At 40.8% G+C, this 19,604-nt stretch overlaps 1 protein-coding gene across 3 annotated transcripts in view; it reads right to left on the reverse strand.

Annotated features, from left to right (window-relative positions):
• LRRC8B (leucine rich repeat containing 8 VRAC subunit B) overlaps nucleotides 1–19,604 on the reverse strand; it is a 74,696-nt gene that overhangs the window by 25,624 nt on the left and 29,468 nt on the right. For all 3 annotated transcript variants that reach the window (XR_014015211.1, XM_081225956.1, XM_081225957.1), the window contains exon 2: nucleotides 9,446–9,501. The gene's annotated coding sequence lies outside the window, so the exon portion shown is untranslated. The remainder of the gene's footprint in view (nucleotides 1–9,445; nucleotides 9,502–19,604) is intronic.

Raw genomic sequence — 19,604 nt, forward strand, 5'->3', positions numbered from 1 at the left:
TGGAATATGAGTTTCTTATTCACAATTCATTTTTAAAAGACTGACAACATATGATACACAACTACATTTATGTGTAGTTAAGCACAATAAAGACATTTGATCTGTGAAACATTTTACATATTCTTCCACTGCATTGCATCCGTAATGTGCCAGGAAAGAATTTATTGCATAACTCCAGAATGCTACCCAGCTGTAATGATACTTCCTGCACAATACAGTTTCCTTTAGATATTGCAAATATATTTTCTACTTTAAGCACAAAAAGAAAGAAGAGTCACAAACCTCCAACTACAGTAATATTTTAAAATAATCAGAATGGGAAACTACAATAACTAACCTGTTTGCAAACCACAACTGACTACAAGTTCGCCATATTTATTCTTTTTCTTATTTTTATTTTATTTATTTATTTAATTGTTATTATTATTATTTTTTATTTGGCTGCGTTGGGTCTTCGTTACTGCGTGTGGGCTTTTCTCTGGTTGCGGCGAGCAGGGCCTACTCTTCACTGCATTGCGGGGGCTTCTCCTGTTGTGAAGCACGGGCTCTAGGTGTGCGGGCTTCAGTAGTTGTGGCACGCAGGCTCAACAGTTGTGGCTCATGGGCTCTAGAGCACTGGCTCAGTAGTTGTGGCACATGGGCTTAGTTGCTCCACAGCATGTGGGATCTTCTTGGACCAGGGCTTGAACCCGTGTCCCCTGCATTGGCAGGTGGATTCTTAACCACTGCACCACCAGGGAAGCCCTGTCATATTTATTCTAACTGAGAATTATTTGTAGAGAATTTTTCCTGTTCATCTTTTTAAGAATTATAAACTTTTCCTCTAATCATCTAATTCAGATTTCCTTTGATGAGTTCCTCGTCAATAAGAGGACAAATAAAAATCTGTTATTAATAATCTAATATCTGTTTTCCTACTTTCAAAGCACTTTCATTTACATTAATTTGTCTCATACCTACAACAAACCATTAAGATAAATATTATTCTTCACATTTTATAAACATGGAAAATAAGGCAGGCCCAAAGGAGTTATCTCGTCCAAGGTGACGAAACTGGCAAGAAATAGTAACAACTAGAACCCAGGTCCTCAGGTTAAAATCTCAGGCCTTGTCCACACCAGACCACACTGTCCAGACCATTTAATCCAATTAAGCCAGTCTGAGTTCTTTCAACAGCTAAAAAAAAGTTGAATATTTAACTCCCTCCCCTAACTGAAATGGACTGAATGTTTGTGTCCCTGAAAAATACATATTTTGAAATCCTAATCCCTCAACGTGATAGTATGAGGAGGTGGGGCCTTGGGAGGTGATTAGGTCATGAGGGTGGAGCCCTCGTGAATGGGATTAGTGCCCTTATAAAGGGGACCCCAGAGAGCTCTCCTGCCCCTTCCACTATGTGAGGAAACAGCAAGAACGTGGCCATCTATGAACTAGGAAGTGAGTTCTCATCAGACACTGAATCTGCTGGTGCCATGATCTTAGACTTCCCAGCCTCCAGAAACTGTGAGAAATAAATGTTTATTGTTTAAGTCATCCGTCTGTGGTAGTTTGCTATAGCAGCCTGAAGGGACTAAGACATCAACTTACCCCAACATCTGCATTATAACTGGGTTCCATTTTAATCTTTGAAAGACAAAGATACAAAGGATATAGCTTTCCACAATGTCTCCATTTACATACTATATAATCTGCTTTCTCAGCTAGACTTTTTCTACTGAACATTTTCCACTGAACAATTTAAGACTTTATATAAATATATAGCATCTGGATTTAATGATGTATGAAAAGTCTCAAGCATTCCTACATGTTAAATGATGTTAATTTTTCTAATTGAAGTGCTTAACTGGAGAGTTAGAGCATAGCTGTCCTTTGTCGTTACAAAACTTAATACTGTTTGTGTGTCCAGGAAATTTTTTCCAGACCATATTTTTGCAAACAATGAGGATCCAATCCAAATCAGATCTCTATTTCTAATATACAAACGCACTAAATCAGTTCAAAGAAACAATGTTAAAAGTAAAGGATTTTATGGTCCTAATCCCATTCCTTTAGCTTTTAAGCCTTGTTAAAAAATCATAAAAGCTTTTCAAAGCACATGAATTCATCTGACAATCTCACCCCAAAGTCTCTAAGACTGGAACAACAACACTCAAGTTAGCCAGTCTTTACTTCCCACTAGTCCTTGTTTTACTTTGAAAGCATTTCCAAAACAACCAGTGAAAAAATAAACTAATGATGATCAGATGGTATTTAGAGTCATTGTATGATGAGAACTGGATGCTACTTCAAAGCTCTCTGTCTCTGGCCCCAGGCAGGGACACAGCCAAACAATACAGAATGGGGTTTCTCTATATTACTCTCACTGAAAATTGATTTTAAAATCACCTTACATCCTTTCAAAATGCTTAGTCCTACTTCTCATCAAGATGTTTCTTCGGTCTGGGCTTCCCTGGTGGTGTAGTGGTTAAGAATCCACCTGCCAATGCAGAGGACACAGGTTCGAGCCCTGGTCCAGGAAGATCCCACATGCCGCAGAGCAACTAAGCCCGTGCACCACAACTACTGAGCCTGTGCTCTAGAGCCCACAAGCCACAACTACTGAGCCCGGCTGCCACAACTACTGACGCTTGTGTGCCTAGAGCCTGTGCTCTGCAACAAGAGAAGCCACTGCAATGAGAAGCCCGCGCACCACAACAAAGAGTAGCCCCTGCTCGCCACAACTACAGAAAGCCCGCGTGCAGCAACGAAGACCCAATGCAGCCAAAAATAAATAAATAAAAATAAATAAATTTATTAAAAAAGAGATGTTTCTTGGGTCTAACATATATCCAACTGCAATTTTTTTGGTCTTTTTTTTTGTTTAACATATTTATTGGAGTATAATTGTTTTACAATGGTGTCTTACTTTCTGCTTTATAACAAAGTGAATCAGCTATACATATACATATGTCTCCATATCTCCTCCCTCTTGCATCTTCTTCCCACCCTCCCCATCCCACCCCTCTAGGTGGTCACAAAGCACCGAGCTCTTTGAGTTCTCTCTCTGAGAAATGATGCATTAGTATCCAGGATTAATTTGCTCCTTTGCTTTATACTATTATAAATAACCCCCTGAACCACTCTTCAGAAAACTGATGACAATTACTTAGCATTTCTCAAGCACTTAAATGATCACTAGCCAGACACTAGTTTTGAGACCTAGAAGGGAACTAGAATTCATCTAGTAAAGTGTTTCTCTAACATCAATGTTCATAAATCACTGGAGAGCTTATGAAATCACAATGTGATAGGTCCCACCCTCAGAGTTTCTGATTCATTAGGTCTGCATTAGGCCACAAGAATGTGTATTTCTAACAAATTCCTATGTTGATGTTGCTGGTGTAGAGACCACTTTTTGAGAATCACAAATCTAAGACAGTGGTTCTCAACTTCGGCTTCACGTTAGAATCACCTGGGGCACTTTTATAAGAAACTTAAACCCAGGGCCACTCTTAAAGAACACTTTAGTTGGTCTAGGTGAGGCCAGCAATTTTTTTTTTTTTTTCATATCTCCCAGGAGGAGAAAGTTCACAAGATAGATTGGCAATGAAATATCTGGGGAAAGTGCCTACCTTTTAAGTCTTCCTGAAGTTTCAGATGTCTAGAGTGCTCCCCCTCCCCACAAACTACAAAGTAACAGCTACCATCAACTACAGGAACCTTCCAAGACTCAGGTGTAAGGTAGAGGAATACTGAGTCACTGAGTTAGAGAGATTTGCAGGATGGATTTGAGGAGAAGGATTAGAAACAAGGGGGTGGTTGAAAGGCTATTTCAATAACGTGGGCCAGAAATAATATGGAAAACTTTTGTAATATATTTGAAAAGAAAGCAGTGAATGAAATAGTCACTGTAAATGAAAATTCAGTGCCACTTAGCAAAATCAAATGTCCTAAGAGAGGTCCATGGAGAAACAGGGTCAAAGGATTCCGATTCTGATCCTGTGGTATTATAGGATCTTCCACAGTTTATAGCACATAGTGTACAGTAAGTATTTGTACAATAAATAACTGAACGTACAAAAATGCAGAAGGCAGAAGAATATTACGTTCACGTGTTAGGCAGGGTGTATCTAAGATGATTAAGCCTTTCCACAGAGAGGCTAGAACTTGGAAGCATATAGATGGGAAGGATTTTGGCTAACTATTCTGCATATTCCAAACCTTAATAGCTTAAAAATAGTTTTATTTCTTGTGATTCTGTGGGTGGTTCTTTTATTTGCTGGTGTTGGCTGGCACAAAGATGGCTGGAAGTTCCAAAATGTCCTCATTCATCAGGTTGGTAGTTGGTGCTGACTGCTGGCTGGTACTTTGTGTGAGATTTCTTGTGGCTGTTTGAGTGTCCTCACATAGCTTGGTGGTTGGGTTCTAAAACAGTGCATTCCAAGCAAAGAGGTAAAACCTGCAGTCTTTTATGAGACAGCTCTCAAAGCTACACGGTGTCATGTCCACTGTATTCTATTGGTCAAAGGAGTCAGGTACCAGCCCAGATTCAAGGAGGCAAATGCCCCCTCTCAGTGGGAAAAGTGGCAAAGAATGTGCAGCAGTGTTTAATCCACTGCAGTCTACTCTCTGCCCACAAATGATTTACATTCCTCCCACATGAAAGCCTCACCCTCTGCCAAGTCCCTGAAAAGTTTCATTCTGCTATGGCATCAAGTTCAGGCTTTAAGTCTAGGATCTTGTCATCTAAATCATGTCCAGGATGCTATGGGACAACACCCTTAAGATTCTTAGAAGCCCTTCTATCTAGCTGAGAAGAGGCACTGCCTTAAATCTTTTTGAAGTCTTAATACAGGGTCCTAGACCTGTGTCCTGGCTTTTATTTGCACCTTAAGACCAAGTTTTACTGCACTAGTGCTACTCTGGATCTGATCTTTCTACCTGAGGCCATTTCTTACTTTGAAAGAAACAGTTTTTATTCACGACCCCAGAAAATTCTGGATTGGAAATATGTCCTCTAAAGTCTACTTAAAATCTGAACCATTTCTTCTATAATTAAACTCCCTCTTACAATACTTTGGTCGTAAGTGGTTTAAAAAAGTCAGTTGGTACTTCCAATATTCTGCTGGGAAATCTAAGCTAGATCCACAAATCAGTTAGGTTCATTTTCTATCTTCCATGTTACTGTAAGTGTCAATCTTGTTAATTTTTTTGTCAATACATAACAAGGGTACCGTTTTATATCCTCCAATAGTAATTTCCTCACTGCTCTTCGAGCCACCATTAAGAATCTTCTTTTTTTAAAACTTTAATTCATTCATTCATTCATTTATGGCTGCATGGGGTCTTCATTGTTGCGCACAGGCTTTCTCTAGTTGCGGTGAGTGGGGGCTACTCTTCATTGCAGTGCACAGGCTTCTCTTTGCAGTGGCTTTTCTTGCTTTGGAGCATGGGCTCTAGGCACACGGGCTTCAGTAGTTGTGGCACGCGGGCTCAGTAGTTGTGGCTCGCGGGCTCTAGAGCGCAGGCTCAGTAGTTGTGGCACACGGGCTTAGTTGCTCCATGGCATGTGGGATCTTCCCGGACTAGGGCTCAAACCCGTGTTCCCTGCATTGGCAGGTGGATTCTTAAACATTGCGCCACCAGGGAAGTCCAATAATCTTCTTACTTCCCCTTCAGGTTCACTGCTACCTGGTCTCAAAACCAATGCCAGATGTTTTCTTGTGGCAACACCTCAATTCTAGGTACCAATTTTTGTTCTGGTTCTTTACTGCTATGTAACAAACCATCCCCAAACTTAGCAACTGAAATAACCATTCATCATTTCTGATGAATCTGTGGGATGATGAGGCAGTTCCGTTTCACATGGTGTTGGCTGGAACGCTGTGATGGCTGGAAGGTCCAAAATGCCTCAGTCACAGGGCTGGCATTTTGGATGGCTGCTGGCCTGGAGCTCAGCTTGAGCTAATGACCAGGGGCTTTGCCACTCCTCCACATGGCTGTTTAGGCTGCCTCAGAGCAAGGTGGCTAAGTTCTAAGTAGGAACGTTACAAGCACACAAAAGCAAAAGCTACAAATCTCCTCAAGGTCCAGCCTTAGAAATTACTCCACACCATTTCTTCCTCTTGATGGGGCAAAAAGGAAAGAGATCCAGCCCAGATTCAAAAGGAAGGGAAACAGACTCCATCTCTTGATGGGAAAAATCACAAAGTATTTGCAGCCATCTTTAATCCACTATAGGAAGTCAAGATCATTTAAGTAGTAGATAGTGCCACAGAAATGAATTAATTATTTGAAAGAATTTAGTGAGTGAAGAATAGAATCTCTCTCCCCTTTATAACATATCAGATGAGGAAGGACTATCAGACAGTAAAGGGGGATAGAATAGCAGGGTCAGTGAGGTAAAAAAGCAGCACAGTGTTTCTGGAGCACAGAAATCAAAGGGTTTGACATCATAGTCAAAAGAGAGAAACCAAAGGAGAATAATGATGTGTAACTATCATTCTGCAGCTTCTTACACAAAGCTGTAGAGTGGAAATGGATCTGTGAAACAATCAAATAATATGCTAAATATTAGAAAAATTACCCATATCATCTAAAGTCCCAGGAGAAAGTTACTGAATACGACAATTAAGAGCATGTGAACAACTCTAGAAATCCTAATTAAATCGGAGTTGTTGAACTTTAAAGAACATTGTTTCACTATTCCTTGTTTCTGATGGTTATGAAATATATTGTGCATTTAATTTAGATGGTAATTGTGTTTTTAGAAAAAAACCTCTCAATTCTTTGATGCTTTAAGCTACCAAATTATCTAGAATACATTTAAAATGAAGAGAAGCTGCAGTCCCATTACTGTAATATTAACACTAGAGCATAAGCCACCAGTGGCTACATAATTCCTAGAATGTGTAAACAGACAGCAACCTCAAACCCTTCTCCGCCATCTTCATTGTTTATAAAACCGTTTTCCTGACCCCCTCCCATCACCCCAGAGTCAGCAAGCCATAAAGTCGAGCCAAACCCAGTCCCTGTGCAGTCCCTGGGGAATGACACATGCTCTCCTTTCAAATGACTAGCCGATAGCACTGATCATCAGTCCATTTGCTTCTACAGTAATTCTTCCATAGGTGACCTACCTTTCACAGGAGCAGAATCATATGGACTGTTTAACCCAAGAAGAAACCGCAGAGATCAGAGTCTAACTCTTCACAAATAAGGAAACTAAATTTCAAAGATGTTCAAGCAGCTTCTCTAGGGTCACAGGGTAGTAGAACATGGCCTTAAGGCCACCTTGCCTAATTTGAAAAGAACTGGGAGGTTGAGAGCATTGCTTCTGGTCACCTAGCCTAAGTAATAATAGGCCAAATAAAACAGGGTTTTGGAACATGAAGTTGCAAAAATAGTCCAGAACATTTCTGTGTTATAATTTTTTAAAACTATAAATCAAAATGAGATTTTTTTTTTTTTTTAGCTCTGGGACACACAGACCAGTATATTCTAGAAATACTTAAACATATGATTAAGCCACTAGTCTTAACCCTTTCTCTAAAGTTAACATTTATATACATTCAATTATGGAGGTTAGAACTACAAAGGCATACCAAGGAAATATGAGGCCTTGTTTCTGCTTTCATGGGATTTACAATCCTATTGTGGAGAGAAGACATGCATAGTTGAGAGTTAGCAGCACCATCTTATACTGTCATTTCAGTGCCAAAATGAGTGGGATGATGGCCAAAAGTAAGCACTGCATTTGGTTCTACACAAACAAAATATCCAAAGAGAATGGGTGAAACATTACTGAGAATGGTAAAGCAGTACTTGTCAAACAAAGGTCAGGATTTAGTCTGTTCATGCAACAAATATTTAGAATGCCTACTATGTGCCAGGCAGAGTTCTAAGTGTTAGGGAAATATAGATGTGCAAGACACAAGATCCCTGCTCTCAGGGACCTTACTGTGTAGTGAGGAAAGAGAGAAAATCAAATACACACACATGATAAAATCAGAAATGTTATGAAGAATACATAGCTACTTTAGACTGGGGAGTGAGGAAAGGCCTCTTTAGAGGGACTACCATTAGAACACAGATCTAAATGGAGCCTACCAGATGATGATACTGGGGAAGATCATTCCAGGGAGAAGGAGCAAGAAGCTTAGGATGCGTGCAGATCAGAAAGGAGGACACCTGGCTGGAATGTCAGAAGCCTGGGGAAAGTACAGTAACAGAGGGCCTGCAGTCAAGATAAAGAGTTTGGATAGTAAGTAGTATAGGAGTGGTGGAAAAGCCACTGAAGAGTCATAAGGAGAAAAGTAGCTGATCTGTTACTAGCTTTTAAGAATTCACAGTCAACTCAATGAATCAGCAGGGAAATGCGGATATACTCGAGAAGTCCAAGTATCTACCTTCATCTGTAAAAAGAATGGTGTTCAGAATACAGCAGGGGATAGATCCACTGTCCTCACCACTGCTTTACCTGGACTATATGTTCAGAGCTGGGTGACACAGCTTTAAGACATATGCCATATTCACAACACTGGAGAGCCATGCAATTTAATACAGTGTACAAATTAATCATTCATCATGTCAAAGTCAAAAGCTCTTCCACAGAGCTAATTTAAGATTAAACTTCCACAACTGTAAAAGATGAATGATGTTTGCAGGAAGCAACAGGATATAGAACTTGTTTATTTCTGACTTACCTACTCTAGGAAAGCATGGCCATGTTTTCATTACGGAAACATGGCAAACCAATTCTATACATTAAAAATGCTACCCTAGGGACTTACCTGGTGGCGCAGTGGTTAAGAATCCGCCTGCCAATGCAGGGGACACGGGTTCGAGCCCTGGTCTGGGAAGATCCCACATGTCACGGAGTAAATAAGCCCATGCACCACAACTACTGAGCCTGCATGCCACAACTACTGAAGCCCACGAGCTTAGAGCCCATGCTCCGCAACAAGGGACGCCACTGCAATGAGAAGCGCTCACCGCAATGAAGAGTAGCCCCCGCCCTCTGCAACTAGAGGAAGCCCATGCGCAGGAACGAAGACCCAATGCAGCCAAATAAATAAATAAATTAATTAATTTAAAAAAATGCTACCTTAAACAAAAATCAGAAAAATATAGACATGGAGTCATGGAGTCTAAGTCTCTCATAGACATTTATTATATTCCTTAGATCTTTAATGTTAAAAAAATGACAAATATCAAACACATACACATATCCTTTTCTACATACAAAACCAACAAAGGATAGGAAGATGACATTTTACCAAAATGTATACAGATTTAATTTTCTGTTTAACTGGTTTAAAAACATCAAAAGGACTTTACTCAAAACATCTGTAAGAACAGTAATCTCTTTTTACACACTAAGTATTCAGTATTTATTTGCCCCAAGCTACCAGTGTAATAGTAATTATCTTTACCATGTGTTCACAATTCAGAATATTAATCTTACCCTATGAATGCCTGGTCAACCGGAAACTCTGCAATTAGTTTCTATTTGAAAAATTCCTAAAGAGAAATCATAAACATATTGTTATATTTTATGCATCATAGGATTGCAAGACAATTTATCCACTTATGTGGTTCTAAAGTTTCAAACGTCTATAATAACTTTATGAAACATATAAAAGATAACTTTTTTAAAAAGCCACTGCTGTTAAAGAGATCACTTTCTGACCTCTTACAAAAGGTGTCAACTAAAACCCAGGGAGAGAAACAAAATCACTGTCACAAGCTACACATTTAATCCCATCACCATGGCAATTTACAAGGCATAAAATATGAACTTTAAATTTTTAATGAAGAAAGAGGTAAGCATTATGAGGCACCACTCATTTTATAAATAGAAGATAGAAAAACTCATTGAAAATATCTATGCTTCTTACAGAAAATAGGGAAACATGGGGAAAAAACAACTTAATGTTTAGGATCGTTTTCCTCTTCCAATTTTGTTTTTGTTTTTGCCGGCCAGCTAGTTTTACATAACTATGCCATTATAAAATTCAGTGTTATGATATTGAGATCTCTTTTTGCCTCATCATTTCTCATAGGCTTTCTCGATGTTGTTGTAGTTTCTCGAAACATCATTTTTGAAGCATAATAGTTCATACATGGCTATGTCATAGGTTACAAAATCACTTCCCTACTGAACCTTATGTTTTCCCTTTTTATTACTAATAATGCTGTAAACATCTCTAACTCTGTTCATATGATTTCCTTTGCATAGACCTCCAAAGGTAAGAGTAATAGATCAAAGAGCATGAACATTTTAAGGCTTCTGATATATAATATCAAATTACTTCCCAAGAAGATTATGCTAATTTTCTTTCCTATAAACAATATGAGTAGTACCCTCACCAGATGTGGGAATCATCATTAAAAATAAAAGTCTTTGCTAATTCCACACATGAAAAGGATCTTGTTGCTTTATTGTGCATTTCTTTGAATTGGGTTGAATGCTTCCCAACATGTTTTAACAATGAGTTTCATTCCTCCTTTCTGTTTCACATTTACCTAAACCAGAGTAATATTTTGCTGAGAAGATATAAATGCAGAATTTAATGAAAGCTCTCTCATAATGACAACTTGTCATCTCAGAGTGCAGCCATTGCTGCCAAGTAAAAAAACAAAATGCAGCTCAGTTTCTTTATCCAGCTTAAAATCACTCAAACTAATTTTAGAAACAACAGCAAACATTATCACCTTTCTTCCTCCCCAGCAGCGAACCAAAGTATAAGTTGCAAGAATGAAATGTGAAAGTACTAAATGGCAACGCTTCTAAGAATAGAAATAAACAGTCCATACTAGGCAAGATCAAAACAGGACTTGGATTGTCACAGTACTTGTGACAGACCCAGCTTCTGAGGAAGCATCAGTGGGCTCCCCAGCTAGCCATGCTGGATGGGTGTTATAAAACCGGCTTTACCTACCCTCTGAAAAACATTTACTCTCCCCAGAGGCAAGACACAAGATGTGTATTTTCACTGAAAAAATCAATTCCAAGATAACCTAAAAAAATGTATCCTGGAAGATTTGGAGATGACAAGCCTAACACTGAGAGCTCCCTTTCTCAAATAAGAGCTCCTTTCAGAAGGTTCCCAGTGAGGGACACAGAAGGGAACGCTCCCAAGTGACTGTGGATTAAGGAACAATAGGGGATAATCAGCCTTCTGATAGAAAAACAAAAGGCCCTAAGGCTTTTACTTTGAAAACTGAGAAGTCTGGGTGCTCTTATTTCCTTCTGGCCAGTGGAGACAGTGGAGATTGACAAAACAAACTCCTTTGTAGTAAAAGCAAAGGCCTACTATAAAATTTTAGAATCTGAGAAAGGCTTTCCATTTGGGAGAATTTGTCTTTCAGTGATAGATTCCTTTTTTTTTCCCCCCGGTATGCGGGCCTCTCACTGTTGTGACCTCTCCTGTTGCGGAGCACAGGCTCCGGACGCGCAGGCTCAGCGGCCGTGGCTTACAGGCCTAGCCGCTCCGCGGCATGTGGGATCTTCCCAGACTGGGTCATGAACCCGTGTCCCCTGCATCGGCAGGCGGACTCTCAACCACTGCGCTACTAGGGAAGCCCTAGATTACTTTTAAGATTTAGCAAGAAGTCAAGAATCTCTGCAGGTCAATATGGCAAGAATCCCTACAATGTCACACTTATTCAACCTGCCTTGTGCAATTCCATAAGATTAAGGCTTTAGGTTGTGTAAAATTAAAGTATCCTATTTTTCATCAATTTGAAAGGTTCAAACTCTGAATACCAGATTTACCTAAGAGAGGGACATTTCACTTCACCATCGGTCCCACCCTAGCCTCACTCCATGAATCACCGCATGAGCCACACTGACCTCCACAGCCTGCGTTCACTGCTCTTCCATCTGCTTTCCTGGAATACTTTATCTCACACTGTTTTATGACATGTAATAAGCTACTGCCTCAAGTTCCTTGAGGACTGGGGCAGAATCTTATTTACCTATATTCTCAGGATCTACCCCAGCAACTCTTTCCGAGGCTAGGTTAAGCGCCTCGGTATTACGGCAGCTTCCCTGTACCAATTCATCAATGGGGTGTTGAAACATCTTTGGAAAGTTAGCTAAATTAAAGTAAAATAGTATCTACCAGACTTTTCTCAGGGATTGTTCAGAATGTGGTTGGAAGGAAAGACAAAGAGACTTCTGGTCAGTTGAGATCCTGGGAACTGGCAGAAGGGGGAACTAGAGGGGCTCTTTGGCTACCCTCTTCCCTCTCATACAGCTCCTGGCTTCTCTTCAAAATGTTGTGAACAGGGCTTCCCTGGTGGTGCAGTGGTTGGGAGTCCACCTGCCAATGCAGGGGACACGGGTTCGTGCCCCGGTCCGGGAAGATCCCACATGCCGCGGAGCGGCTGGGCCCGTGAGCCATGGCCGCTGAGCCTGGGCGTCCGGAGCCTGTGCTCCGCAACGGGAGAGGCCACAGCAGTGAGAGGCCCACGTACCGCAAAAAAAAAAAAAAAAAAAAAAAAAAAATGTTGTGAACAAATATTTAAAGAATAGCAGTCTGAAGTGACATCAAATCATTAACCTGCCCAGAGTAACAAGTTAATAGCCCACCTAGGGTGCGCCCATGTCTCAGTCCTGCCCCTGCACTCATCATGAATATTGAGTAAGCAATTATTGAGTGAACCAATAATACCAGATCAGGTTTCCCCACCCAGTTAGGAACCAAGGGTATGGAGGAGCAGGCCTGGCTCTCTGGAAGACCTGTACGCACATCTGCTGTACAGACACGGTGGGCCTGGAAGGGTGATAAGCAAAGCAGTGGGGACAGAGCCTCAGGCATTGCCACCTGCTCATGACAGGTACAGAAATTCAGAGGCAGAGGCTAAGCCTTCTCCCTTCAGAAAGAAAGGAGAAAATTTCATATTTGCCAGCTTACTCATCAAACATGACATCTCACAAATCTGAATGCAGAAGTGCTGTCAAATTCAGCCTGACTGGCTACATTATAATGACGGTGAGTCAATTTGAATCAGTGATGGATCAATGCATAAATGCCACAGCAGTCTTAAATGACCTTAATATCATATCAAATTATGATTTCAAAATTCTTCTTTTGTACAAATGAACAGTATAATGCAACAGGAATAATGCTGGGACCAGCGGAAGCGTCAAGATACCACCCAACAAGGATACTGTGTACCATGTTGTTCTGTGCCCATTTCTTGTCCAGTCCACCTTCCCCCAAGACCACAGGCTCTGGGAAGGTAAGGACTTTCCTTGTCACCCAGGGCCTGCCACATATGAGATGCTCCCTAAGTGTCGTAGTTCCACAACCCTGTGTGCTATTATCAAGCTAACGATATTTCAGGTACAGGGATGGTTTCAGTCTCACAAAACCAGTAACTTCTGATAGTGATCAGTATATGGAATGCTATATCTGCTCTACCATATTGTTAACCCAATGACAAAAATCAATTGCCATGCATTGCAAATCAGACTAGTGTTTACATCAAGTTAATTTCTAACCACAAAACACGAAAGTTTAATGTTCACCGAGTACTGAATGACCGTTAAACACAAAAGATGTTTAAAATAAACACTGCTACTCACTCAACCCCCTCCCCCCACCCCCAACAAGTAGTTGTTCCATACCTGGTGCTTCTTTGGCATCGAGGGAATGGTGAGTGTTCTACCGTTTCTATTAAACTGCATCACAAATAGCTGGTCAGATGCCTCCCTGCCTCTCACTATGAGCTCTTAGAAGAGTTCAGTGTGCAAGACAGGAGCTAACACACAAGAGATTCTCAGTAATTGTCTGTTGAATGGAGAAAGGTGGTGGGAGGTGGAAAGGGGAAAGCTACCATTTACTGTGCACTTAGTGAGGTACGTAGTATGACTTCAACTTTTTTTTTTTCTACATCTTTATTGGAGTATAATTGCTTTACAATGGTGTGTTAGTTTCTGCTTTATAACAAAGTGAATCAGTTATACATATACATATGTTCCCATCTCTCTTCCCTCTTGCATCTTCCTCCCACCCTCCCTATCCCAACCCTCTAGGTGGTCACAAAGCACCAAGCTGATCTCCCTGTGCTATACGGCTGCTTCCCACTAGCTATCTACTTTACGTTTTGTAGTGTATATATGTCCATGCCACTCTCTCGCTTTGTCACAGCTTACCCTTCCCCCTCCCCATATCCTCAAGTCCATTCTCTAGTAGGTCTGTGTCTTTATTCCCGTCTTACCCCTAGGTTCTTCATGACATTTTTTTTCTTAAATTCCATATATATGTGTTAGCATACGGTATTTGTCTATTTGTAATGAGGTGGATGGACCTAGAGTCTGTCATACAGAGTGAAGTAAGTCAGAAAGAGAATGACCTCAACTCTTATTAACGGTGGGAAAGGTGAGGATGGGAGGAACTAAGAAGCTTGCTCATGCTCAAGCTCACAAAGGAGAAGAATTCACACCATCTGCTACACCACCTCTCCAATAAGCTATGTTAAAAGGAGTTTTACATAGAATGTGACATTGCTTAAAAAAACACCAACAATATCTTTTAGAGAAACTGAAAGACACAATCTAAAAATCAGATCTATACAGTTTCCCTGTTCATTACTCAGTATTCCATCTAGTGAAACTGAATCAGCAACTGCTCCCTCCATCCTGCTTGCCTCTATCAAGTAATGAAGATCAACATGAACAGGAGTGCATCCTACCGGCACAACCTCTTACAGAGAAACATTCACCCACCCCTGTAACGACAAGAGGAATAACCCAAGTTTAATCTGTATTTAAATGATCTTTTACATGGGTTTTCTTCCTGGCCTTACTATTAAAATGTGGTTAAACTAAATTTATGCCATATCACCTAAATAGGACCTTCTTTCTGAATGACTTAATAAAAAAGTATCGCATGTCTTCAATCTGTTAGTTACTTTGTTAGGCTTAGTTCTTACCTGACACTCTTAGGAGGAAGGGAGTATAGCAGAATGGTTAAGATCAAGTTCTGACTGTGTCATTTACCACCTGCTTGATCTTAGATAAACTAAGTATCAATTTTCTCATCTGTAAAATAGAGATAATAATGGAGGCGTTTTAAGAATTAAATGAGATAACTATAAATCTAATGTTTAGCATAGCAGGAGGTACAAAGTAAATGCTCAAAAATGATAATTTATTAACTGAGTAGTAGGTTTATTTAAAGTGAATTCTTTAAAGGTTGGCTTTAAATTATCCTGTAAAGAGAAACCACACTGGATATTAGGGGGTTTGGTTTTCCACCCAAGCTAGAGATTTCCATGCCATGTTTTGCAAAGTATCACATGACTCCAGTTACTAGAAAGTGTTGTGCAATATAAATATAAATGTAATTTACCTCAATTATTTAATATATGACACATAGGGAAGACCAAGTATCGTGAAGCCAAAACAATACAAGATGATGCAACATTTTAAAAAAGTTAACCTGTGCAAGTACCCTCTAATTTTTGATGCAATGCCTGCCTTCCCAATCAAGATTCATGCTGCAGACAAGTCAGATATAGCCAGTATCACCCAAGGCCATGTTTTAAAATCTGTAATCACAGGTGCACAACAATGTGAATGTGCTTCATGCCACAGAACTGTACACTTTAAAATGGTTAAAATCGTAAATTTTATATTACATATATTTTACCACAAAAAAAATCTATCATGTAAAACAGGAAGACTGTTCTGACTGCTTTAAAATGAACACAAATGGATTACACAAAATAAATATACAGTGGGCCCCCATGTACTAGAAAACATACCAACACATAAAAATATTATTTTACTGTGTCAAATTTGCTTTGTCCATAATTCATAGGTTATTATAATAAATACTAAATATTTCATTATCAATTTTTTGTTACCTTTAATTGGAAGGATTTGGGTGGGGGAGATATGATCTCACTAATTTGCCTAGAAAAGGTGTGGGTCTCTTTTATACTAGATAAACAGCCATATATGAAGCTAACACATTCAAATATCTTCTAGTGACTAGCTAGGTAAACACACACGAGATCTTTCTTTTCTCCTAAAATAACCACTGAAGCACCCACATGCTTACAACAATCATTAATAACTTGAGATGAATTTGCCAAGTATTTGATCCTCTTGTTAATCTTCTTTTATTTAGAGGTCAATTCAGCAGAAAGCATCTAGGACAGCCTTATAGGGCGTGAGTCGGGGTGAGGAAGAAGTTGGTGGTAAGGTAGAGAGATTGCGTGTGTGTGTGTAAGTGGTTAGAGAAGAGCCATCATAATCCTTTACCTTAGCAGACATACTTATCAGGCACTTACACTAGTCAATCAATCCCTGAGGCTTTCATAATAACACGTATTTTTGTAGGACTGCCTTGTTACCTCCTTGGTCTCTGGATTATGTGTGGTAGAAATGTCCATTCAAGGCATGAGTGAGTAAAGGTAGTGATCCATATCAAACGAGGGACAATTTAATAGCAAGAGCTGCTCTGCCTCTCTATAGGGCTATATTGAAGAAGAATGAGGGAATGTAGTAATGAAACGGGATGTTTAAATGAAGGAAAGTAACCATCACCATGGCACACAGAAGAAGACTAAGAGGCATCACACCCTAACAGAAAGAAGCCCTGACTAGGTGTCAGGAGACCCTGACATTTCTACTCTCTACTTTACATCTCACTGACAGTATAGTGTTGGGCAAGTCATCTCACATCATCTGACCTGACTTCCCTCACTTGTCATGTTCAAGAGAGAAACAAATGATAGCTGGACCCTCCACTTCCTGCATTCCATTATCCTGCGAGTTGATTAATTGCCGCTGGAGCTAAGGGAGACCTAATCTGAGGAGACTCCTATGGAGTGGTGAGAATCAAGAAGGGCTTTGAAAGAAGAAGGTGACGGCACCAGGAAAAGCATTAACCCAAAGATGGCTGCTTCGTGTTTCCTTAGAAAGAGAGCACTCTGAATGATCTGCAATTGGAAACTAATAAATTGGGCTTGCCAAAAAGAGAGTAAAACTGGGTCACAGCAAGAAAAGAAGGTCATCAGGTCAAGCATATGAGGAAAGCATTGATTTTAATTGAAGGGAAAAAGGTAAGAGGGAACCTTGGAAGGGTCCTAATACTACCATCTCTCAGGCAGCGGGGTTCGCCAGGATTCAGTCACTGACCAGTAGCTTCTCTGCTCATGCACATGCTCTCCTGGGATGACATCCTCTATTCTTAAGAATTATCCAGGGCTTCCCTGGTGGTGCAGTGGTTAAGAATCTGCCTAGCAATGCAGGGGACATGGGTTCAAGCCCTGGTCCGGGAAGATCCCACATGCTGCGGAGCAACTAAGTCTGTGCGCCACAACTACTGAGCCTGCACTCTAGAGCTCGCAAGCCACAACTACTGAAGCCCTCACACCTAGAGCCCGTGCTCTGCAACAAGAGAAGCACTGCAATGAGAAGCCTGTGCACCCCAACGAAGAGTAGGCCCCGCTCCCTGCAACTAGAGTAAGCCCATGCGCGGCAACGAAGACCCAACGCAGCCAAAAGTAAATAAATAAATTTAAAAAAAAAGAAAAAACAAGATAAAGGAATTATCCACCACCTCCCTGTAGATGATTCCCCAAAATTATATGACAAGCCCAGTTCCCTAATCCTAAACTGCAGAATCATCTCCCCGCTATCTTCCCAGCTCTACACTGAGATGTGTAGAAACCTTAAACTCAGCATGTCCCAAACTGAACCTGCCATTTCTTCTCACACCCACACCAAACCTGCTCTTCCTGAGTGCCTGAACACTGGAAGCAACATTAACACTGTTAGCTGAGTGATGTTGAAGGTTGACAGCAACATCAAGAGCTCACGCACCTAACCCCAAACCTTCTTTTCCTCTATCCTCTGAAATCAATTGGTTCTTTTCTTAAACTACTCCCTTCTTTTGCATCCCTGCTACCACTGCCTTGGGTGGAGGCTGCCTCATCTTTGGGGAAGACAGCTGAAATATTCTCCTCCCTTCCCTTCCTTAGTCCCATTTCCATGTTGCAGCCAGAGAGCTCTTTCTAAAACACATCACCTCCTGATTTGGTTATTTGTTATTATGAGGACAATGTCTCAGGGAGGTGGTGGGGGGCAGCAGCTGGCACTGGAACACGATGGAAACGAGTGCTATCCAGCTTCTCTTGTGGTTTTATTAGCTCTTGCTATTTCCTTCCCAGGAATGCTAGTGTCTGACCGCAAAAGGCTGGGCAGACTGGACATATTCTGTGATCACCACTCACTTGAGGACAGCTGGAATAGGAAGAATCACATGGCCACATGGCTCACCCTGGGCACGCACACAACCTCACAAGTTGGATATGGCTGCCTTTAACTTCAGCTCATGCTGCCCGTGTCATGGATTCTGATACAGTTTGGACTACTGCTGTGAGAGGAAGGCATTTTTAAAGCCTCTGGCTCTGTTTTTATCTACATGTTACTGGTGTCTATGCTCCCAGATATCAGGCATATTTACAGAAGTTTTATTCTGCTTCCTGGTCAGCAGCAGTCATTGATAGGGCAGTCAATTCTGGAAGCATAGAGCGATGATCACTCCTCCTGCTGAGATGTTGCTCTGTGGATGTTCTGGAGCTGCTTTAGGTAACTGCAAACTGCCCACTTTTTATTTATCTTCATATCTTTTGTTCCCCTAACCCTCCAGTCCCCCCACAAGTGAGGGTAAGAGGTAGGGGCTGGTTTTCTCTGCTCCCGGTGTGGAAAATATGCACTGGAACGATTCCCAGGCCCGTCTCCACCGCCATCTGCATGGGCTAAAGCAAACCACTCGCCCAAGTCCAGACCGCCATGTCCTTGGCTTCAAAACGTGGCCAATCATACTGGCCCTAAGCTGACAGTAGTGGTAAAAGAAATACTGTGGAAGCATTCTGAAATCATTAAAGGTGCACATAAATGTAAAGGGGAACTCATTAGAGAAAACCTTTTTTTTTCTTTTTGCCAGTAAAGTAATTTTAGAAGAGGATGCTTTTGGCCTTGGAGCATTATCCTAAACTGAAACAAAACAACCCACGAAGTGAGTCTTATTTACACCATCTTGGTTCCAAGGAAACAAAACGGCAAGTGTTACAAGGTCACTGACACCCCCTCACACTTAAGTCCTACTACAAAGTCAGAAAGAATTTTTTAAAAAGGCACAGGGGTCCAGGTAGAAATATGTGACCAAAACACAAAACTGGCAGTAGTCTCCTTACTGTGAGAAGATAATAACGTGAGCAGAAAAGTTCTTCTCCAAATCCACCCTGCAATAATGGACTGAAAATGGACCATTCACACTATCAACTAGGGATTTAAAAAAGAAAGAAAAAAACAACACCTGCAACCTCTGGCTCACAGTCTGTCTGCCCAACCCAGAGAGGACTTTGTCTGCCCAACCCAGAGAGGACTTTTAAAACGTTAGGGTCAGCCAAGACTGCTTATCTCTTCCAGCTCCTATTTTCACTGAAAGAAGGTGTGGGAAGTAAAGGATTGAGCAAGAGCATTAAGAGAGAAATAGGTCAGTTTCAAAAAAAAACCCAGCTCTTATGTCATCTGTGTTTCAGGTAAAAAGTCCACTTTCACCTCGGTGTTAAATCAGTGCTTCATGTTTGCAACT

This window comes from Mesoplodon bidens (assembly GCF_964165515.1).
Source record: "Mesoplodon bidens genome assembly, chromosome: 2".
In the NCBI taxonomy this organism is placed as follows: domain Eukaryota; kingdom Metazoa; phylum Chordata; class Mammalia; order Artiodactyla; family Ziphiidae; genus Mesoplodon; species Mesoplodon bidens.